This window comes from Cryptotermes secundus, unplaced genomic scaffold, assembly GCF_002891405.2.
Source record: "Cryptotermes secundus unplaced genomic scaffold, Csec_1.0 scaffold342, whole genome shotgun sequence".
NCBI lineage: Eukaryota > Metazoa > Arthropoda > Insecta > Blattodea > Kalotermitidae > Cryptotermes > Cryptotermes secundus.
This window is the reverse complement of record NW_019721764.1, coordinates 659,405-667,136: the sequence shown is the minus strand read 5'-3', so window position 1 is coordinate 667,136 and position 7,732 is coordinate 659,405.

The window sequence follows — 7,732 nt, the reverse complement described above, 5'->3', positions numbered from 1 at the left end:
TACACCTGACGATGGAAGCAGAAGCACCTTCCGAATGGATTTGGTTTTAATACAAATTCAAGACTGTATATAAGTCCAAAAATACTCCTATTTACGCTTACCATCGCCAGAAAACTTTTCACTGGGTTCAACTGAATGAGTTGCTTCCTTACAGATGTCCAGTCTATTCATGGGGTTTCCGCTAAACATTCTCCCTCAGACCTCCAGAGTAAACACCCTGTTAGTGAGAGGGCTTAATTTTCATCCCAGCTCTTGCTTAGAAGGCGTTGTAAGTCAGTGGACTGAGGCAGTTATTTTTGCTCTTTTTCGTTTTCTTTTTTCCTCGTAGGTCACTTTGGAGGAGAACAAAGACGCAGGGGACCACACACCTCGCAGGTCGATGTTCGGTTATGGTACAGCCATTATAACTACTATTATACTCCCATCTCGAGGCGTGGAAATTAGTAGAACAAATTGGAAATTTATAAAATATGTTACAGTTGGGGGAAGAAGAGAACAAAACCTTGAAGTTAGGAAAGCCAAAAGAAGGAAAACTAGTACGAAAAAAACCCTACCACTTAAGCATTGAAACTTTCGAACACTTGAAAATAGGGTTCTAATTCTGGCCCCGCCATAAATGTGAGTATTTTCCTGTCAAATTTGAGATCGACCATTTCGTCATTCAGTATGCCCTATTAAATATAACAAGAATTCATCGCTCCAGAATTAATTAAAAAATGGAAGAATGGAGAGCGTGACATGTGAACAATCAAGACTACATTGACCGATATACTATTAGAGAACATTCTATATTTCTTTTTATATCAAAAAGTGTCTTTCCCAGTTCTGATCAATTAATTGCTTACGCATTGAGCTGAGCCCTCCTGGAGGAGCCGCCAATTCTGCAGCTACTCAAGAATTTCCCAGCATTTTATGGAACCCGAAGGTTCATTACCGTGTTCACAAGAGCCCTCCACCGGACCCTAACCTGAGCCAAATCAATCCAATCCATACCATCAAATCCTGTGTCTCTAAGATCCATTTATTATTGTCCACTCACCTACACCTAGGTCTTCCCAGTGGTCTCTTTCCTTCTGGCTTTCCCACCAATATCCTGTACGCATTCCTCGAGTCCCCCCGTTCATGCTACATGCCCTGCCCATCACATCCTCCTTGACTTGATCAGTGTAATTATACTTGGAGAAGAGCACAAGTTATAAAGATTCTCATTGTGCATTTTTCTCCAATTCTGATCAATTATGAAGACAAAATATTTTCTGTCCTAAAGAGAGAAAAGGTTCTCCGACAACGTTGCTATACATCTACCAAATTATATGGCGTCACATAAAGTAAAGTCGCCCACAATTCATCATCGAACTAGTGTAATTTTGATGAGATAAACTGTAGAAATTCTGTACACTAATGTCACATTTACCTTCCCGCATAGTAACTGATGGATATGACTCAGCAACTCTGTGCGTGCAACAATGTTTTATGCTACCGGGAATGGAAACATAACAGGAAATCCAAGAATCCTCTGAGGTTTACCACATTGATAATTATATTTAAGAACCTAGCTCGAAAAGGAAACCCCCTTTCATTTCACTCCACTGACACTGAAGTTGATTTTCTTGGAATTGGAGGAACGAAAGATATTACTACAGATGGACCCTGTAGCTACTTTCTGAGTTCAGCGAACAAGTCCTATAAAAAGGAACGTCTGTTCGGTGCTCGCACTGCATTAGCATTTCAGTATCGCTAGGAAGATCTACCTAGAACATTATGAAGAAGGCTGTGGTGAGTAACGGAAGCCATTAATTGCAGGCAGTCTTAAAATAAATGTCAGTACGCAAGTAATGGTTTATCTACAATTACACATATAAGCGTATGCAGGTGTAAATATTTTACTTGGGCTCATAGATGTGGATCTAAGGGAGAATCAGTTATATATTTGTAATACTTGTAAGACAGCAAGTAGCACGGGACTGCATTAACGTAAAGGGGAGTGACGAAGGGTGTAAATGATGATAGGACATATAAATCAAGGGAAATTATACTGTAGCGTGTAGACCCACTTCTGGGTAGCGAACACGAAACAAACGCGTTTTCATGGCAACGAGTCCGCGCACAACAATAGAGGAATTGTTGGAAACGGTGTTTTCTATGCGGTCGGTGCGAATGGGTTATAAATAGGGCAAATTATAGAGTTTAGTGCAGCTGTCGGATATTCGCCGGACAGCAACCAAGTGAGCGCGGACCTGAAGAATCTCCACTGTTAGAAGACGTTACAAGAGAATGTGACAGACTGAGAACGCCAATCTGTGCGTTCTACTGATTTGTAAAGTGTGGAGATCATCAATGGTGCTACAAATAAGAGTAGTCACAAGTCGTGTGTTAAAGTGGTCAACAAATTCAATCTCCAATCGAAACCTTGTCTATAGTCACACTACCTTATACTCGTATGACAATAAGATAGAAAGGAGGGAAGGAGTGAAAGATATGAACGGTGTAAAGAAATTGAAGAAATGACGTGAAGGATGAAAATAAGAGAGAAATTATTTCTCCCGATAGAATAACTATGTCCATGTAACAAAAATTCATGGCCTGATGACAAGAGCGTATAGTTACTGGTTAATATTTCAGAGAAGTTTGGTTGAATTTTCGAAGCGCGTAAACAAGTTACTAATAGTACTCCTATTCACGCCGAAATCTAGCAATTGCAGACACCTTAAGAATCAAAGAAACCACAGTGGTCATAAAAATAATTTTCAAGCTTTCAGATATGTGCATACATCGTAAATCCTTCTCTTTGATGCAGGAAGAAACTTTCGTTAATTAATTTAAATTCAGACTCAAATTTACAATTTGCGACGACGAACAAATTTTGTACCTGATTATACTTAATTTGTGTGATATAATATTGTGGCGTATCGGGCGTATATCGCGACAAATAACTTCCCGCCGTATTTTGTATAGCGAATTTTATTTCACATTCGCACTTACAATCACCCAAATTACAGATTTACGATTACTGCTATCTGCAGTATCACAAATAGTACACTCCAAATGCCAGAATACAACTGACTAGTTGCTGGCTAACTCGGCGGTAGCTCCAGGACTCACTCACTGACTCAGTACAACTAACTGTGAATAGCCTTCGCTGCTCCCTATGTAGCCTCGATCGGACAATACGGCCACGTAATAGGCACCCTTGTTGCTAGCCACGCTGTCCGGAGTTGTTGACGGCTGCCTAGTAACCGCGATATCCCTTGGTGACGTCACCGCGTTGACTTGCGTTGCCTAGCGACCAGGATGCTAGGACTCGGTTAACATCGGCTCGCTTCGGCTTCGCTCGGCGCATCACGGCTGGCGGAGGGTGGGGGGGGAGGGGCGTCATTCAGAGCTCAACATGTCACAATATATATTTATAAGATTACTATACAAATTAATGCTTCAATTATTTAAGTTAATTTTATTTTAGAAAATCCATGGCCATGAAAGGGCGATTTAAACATTATATTCATAATAACAGGACTGTGTTTTCCGTTGGATATTAGAATACGTCGAAATGATTTCAGGAAGTTGCTAGCATTATTGATGACCAAATATTATAAAGTTTCAGATAAAGGTAGTTGGTTCCTGTGCTTAATTAAATACGGTGGCATGAAGATATGGGAGAATACGAATTATTACCCTCCATACTATACGGAAGTGGGCGGTCAGCGCCGCTTTACGAACGGAGACAGAGCCTCTTAAAGCAACCCTATAGGGGATTTTGTAGGACCCAAATCCTGTTTAGACTATCTGGGGAAAATAAATATCTGACCCTCTGCCGGGATTCGAACCCATAGCCTCGTCACAATAATGACTAGGCTGCCCCAGCTCATCATAATATAGGGTAATTCATAGAGTCCCTCCGGAAACCCCGAAAATAATTTAGAATCACAGCACTAATGCAGCCATGTATTTGGTCTAAAGAGTAATGAATTACCCTGTGTTACAGACAGGATGATCACTATTAGTGTATAAGTTGTACATTTAGTGTCTTAATGATATTTTATGATTTTAACAAAATCGTAAATAATTAAAGTGGTGCTTTTAGTGAGAAACATATTTCAGATGTCTTTTATGCTTTAAAAAATATTTTTGCATTATTGACGGGTGCTTTAATAATAAGGATAGTGCCTCAAGGCAACGGGATGCTGAAATATAATATTGCTTATGACGTATTTAGACTAGTTTCATTGAGTGACAGGTCCTTTTTTCAGATGATCCTCATGGTGCTGGTGGCCACAGTTTGTGTGGTTACCTCTGCTGGATACGGCAGGGTTAAACCTGGTCAAGGAATAGGGGCTGTCGGTGCACTGGCTGCTCGAGGTTCCCACGTGTCTGAGGCAGATCAGAGCTCTGCTAATGCGCCCAAACTACAGAAAGGACACGAGCCTTCCCAGAGTGGCCATGGACATCCGCAACATTAAACAACTTTGTTATCCGATGCATGAATATAAAAGACTGGAAACTAACCTTAACTACTACCACACAGTTGGAAAAACTATAGCACATTAACATTAGCAACGGCAAAAACTCAGTACCTACTCCTTCAATTATAAACACATCAACATTCTCAAAACTTCGTCAAAATTAATAAAAAGACAACTTTGCAGACAGCGAGACGAAAAATGTCATTAGTATCCTAATTCTTATATTAGTTTTATTTATATTATTGAATAGCATGTTTAGATGAATGTCAATTAATATTCTCGATATGAATGTCATAGAATTATTTCTCATTTAACAACAACAAAAAAAACTCCGTGGTTTTAGTCCGTAAGCGAATTATACCGACCGAGCGACCGACGCTTGTCGGCGAAGTCAGTGTTAACTTTAGCGGATAGAGGGTGTTGCGTGGTCAGCGCAACGAATCCCCACGGCCGTTAATTTCGGTTTTCTAGACCGGAATTAAATCTCATGTAACAAAAATGGAATCGCCTTCAAGTAAGCCATTTGGTTCACCTGTGTTTTCACGCCGGCCCAGAATAGTAACAATGAAAACCGAGATATTTCGAGGTGCAAAATTAATATTTCATTATAATTTAAATTATATGAGAGAGACATTTAAAAGAAAGTAAAATTTAGGTCTATTGAAACCCGGAAAGGAGACCAGTTTTCAGACAGTCNCAAAAATGGAATCGCCTTCAAGTAAGCCATTTGGTTCACCTGTGTTCTCACGCCGGGCCAGAATAGTAACATTGAAAACTCAGATATTTCGACGTGCAAAATTAATATTTCATTATAATTTAAATTATACGAGAGGGACATTTAAAAAAAAAATAAAGTTTAGGTCTATCGTAACCCGTAAAGGAGACCAGTTTTCAGACACTACTAACTCCCATTTATATATTTTAGTGTGAAATAAAATTTCAACATGCGAAACAGTTATTAACGACATTACAGCACACAGCCAGCGACCATTATTCTTGCCATCAACAATGACACTTTATAGGGGTACTCATTTGTTTCTGCTCATGTAACTTTTATGAATTTGTGCATGTTTCATGGTAAAGTCTCCGTAAATTACATCATTTCAAGAGTTTACAAATTGTATTTATTTCTCATTATATTTATTAAATGGCCGTAGTCTTATATTATAAAATCAACATTAAAGTGTGCAGTACACGTATTTAACAGAGAATATAAAACTCTCACGATACAGCGCATAGCTACATTCATTTAAATAATGATAATACTCGTATTATACATTATGTGTGTATATTACAGCAAATAAACTGAAATACTGATACAGGATTTTCCTCATATTTCTAGCCCCAGAACTACTTTTCCGTCACTACCGAACTACTGACTTTTATATTTCCTTTGGAGACCTAAACTCCTTTCATATTTTTTCGAAATACTTCTTCGAATAAAAAACTTCCATACTTCTAATTCTCATACATATGACAGATGTAACCTTTTAATTTTATCTTTAGGTTTAACGGTAAATTGCAAGTTAAAAGCCATCGCGAAACTGATGAGGCCATATGACGTCACTGACCCTTAAAGACCCACCTATAATTTAAACTGGATTTTTCAGTAGACCTAACCCTTCCAGCCGCACTATGGTCCTGGAGTTGACTCAGCCTCTAACAGAAGTGAGTATCAGGAATCTTCGTGTGGGTAAAGGGCGACGGGAGCGTAAGGTTGACAACCCGACCTCCATCTGTGAGCCGATTGGCTACAAAATGTCGGAACTTCGACATCTCACAACCCTATGGGCCTCCGCGGCCTGTTACAGAGATAGTTTTATCTTTTTTACGCAATAAAATGGTATTGGTGTTGCTTGAGACTGCTGTTTTATAATGATAATGTTACAGCGCTCCAAGCGCTGGTTTCAGGTAGTACTAATTACGTCGCTAGTCGGATTTGACAACATTAACGTCTCTGACGTCAGCTGTCACCATTTTCTTGAAACATTCTTATTTAGATGCGCTTCTTGTATTTCCTAGTTTGTATTTAATAATATTGATATTATAGCATATGATTCAATTACGGACATGCGGAGTCTCTAGTCGTAAGGCTGGGGCCACACGAGCGCACAAAATGCGTCTGTTGTAACGAACGTCGTGACGTCCGTTGTAGAAATAAACAAGAGAGGTGAATGTTACGCTTTCTACTGGCTCCACTGCAGACAAAAAACTACACACCACATTCTGCAACTATGTGGTGTCCTCAGCAACGTCCGTCATAAAGTATTTTCGTTGCAACGGACGTACTTCGTGCGCTCGTGTGGCCCCAGCCTAAATAAGCATGTTCAGACGTGTTACTAATATTTAAATTTCTAGGTATTTAACAATTCCTTCAGTATCTCAGAGTATACGAGGGGGTACCCAAAAGAAACCGAACTTATTTTTTTAACTTATTTATTCAAATTTTAAGCAGAAACCTTCAATCCCCTTCAAAGTACTCTCCACTTACACTAATACACTTGTCTAGTCTTTTATTCCATTTTTCAACATTGTCTAAATTCATCTTTTGAGATGCTTGACAGCGCCTCCGTCGTTTTTTTCCTTCACCTCAGCAACATCAGCAAACGCTGAAAAAAGTTTTGATCATTTCGGGACTCTTCTTTCAAAGCACAGCATGCTTCCACGCGACCTTGTTTTTGTTCAGCAGTCAGCAGTCGTGGCACGAATTTCGCAGCCACCCTTTTCATTCCCAAATCTTCTGTCAAAATTCGTTAAACTGAGCTCCAAGTCACTCCCAACAGCTCCACAATTTCTTCAATGGTCCGTCGTCGATCTTCCTTGATCATTTCACGAATTTTTTCAACATTTTCATGTGTTCGGGCCATTGCAAAAACGACGATCACACAAAACAGTTGTCACTATAAACTCTGCCGAAACTAGTCCCTACCTTCTGAAGCAACGGTAGTCGGCTTATCGACTCAGGAATGTTAGCTCTATGCACTCATAGCGGCAAAACGCGGTACTACAGAAGCTCTGCCCACAAAAAAATTAGTTCGGTTTCTTTTGGGTACCCCATCGTACAGCATAAAATGAAGGGATGATTAGTGAATAACGAATTGGAAACAACGTCGAAGGAAGTGGTCACGGCCAAATACGGTACACCATTCCGATATTTGCTTGCAATGCTGAGGAAAACAAGATACGTGGGCCTCTACGGAAAAGGAGCATTCAGATGCTTTTAAGTGACCGAGAGCATGACTTCGGTTTGAAATGATTACCTTCAAGCCTCT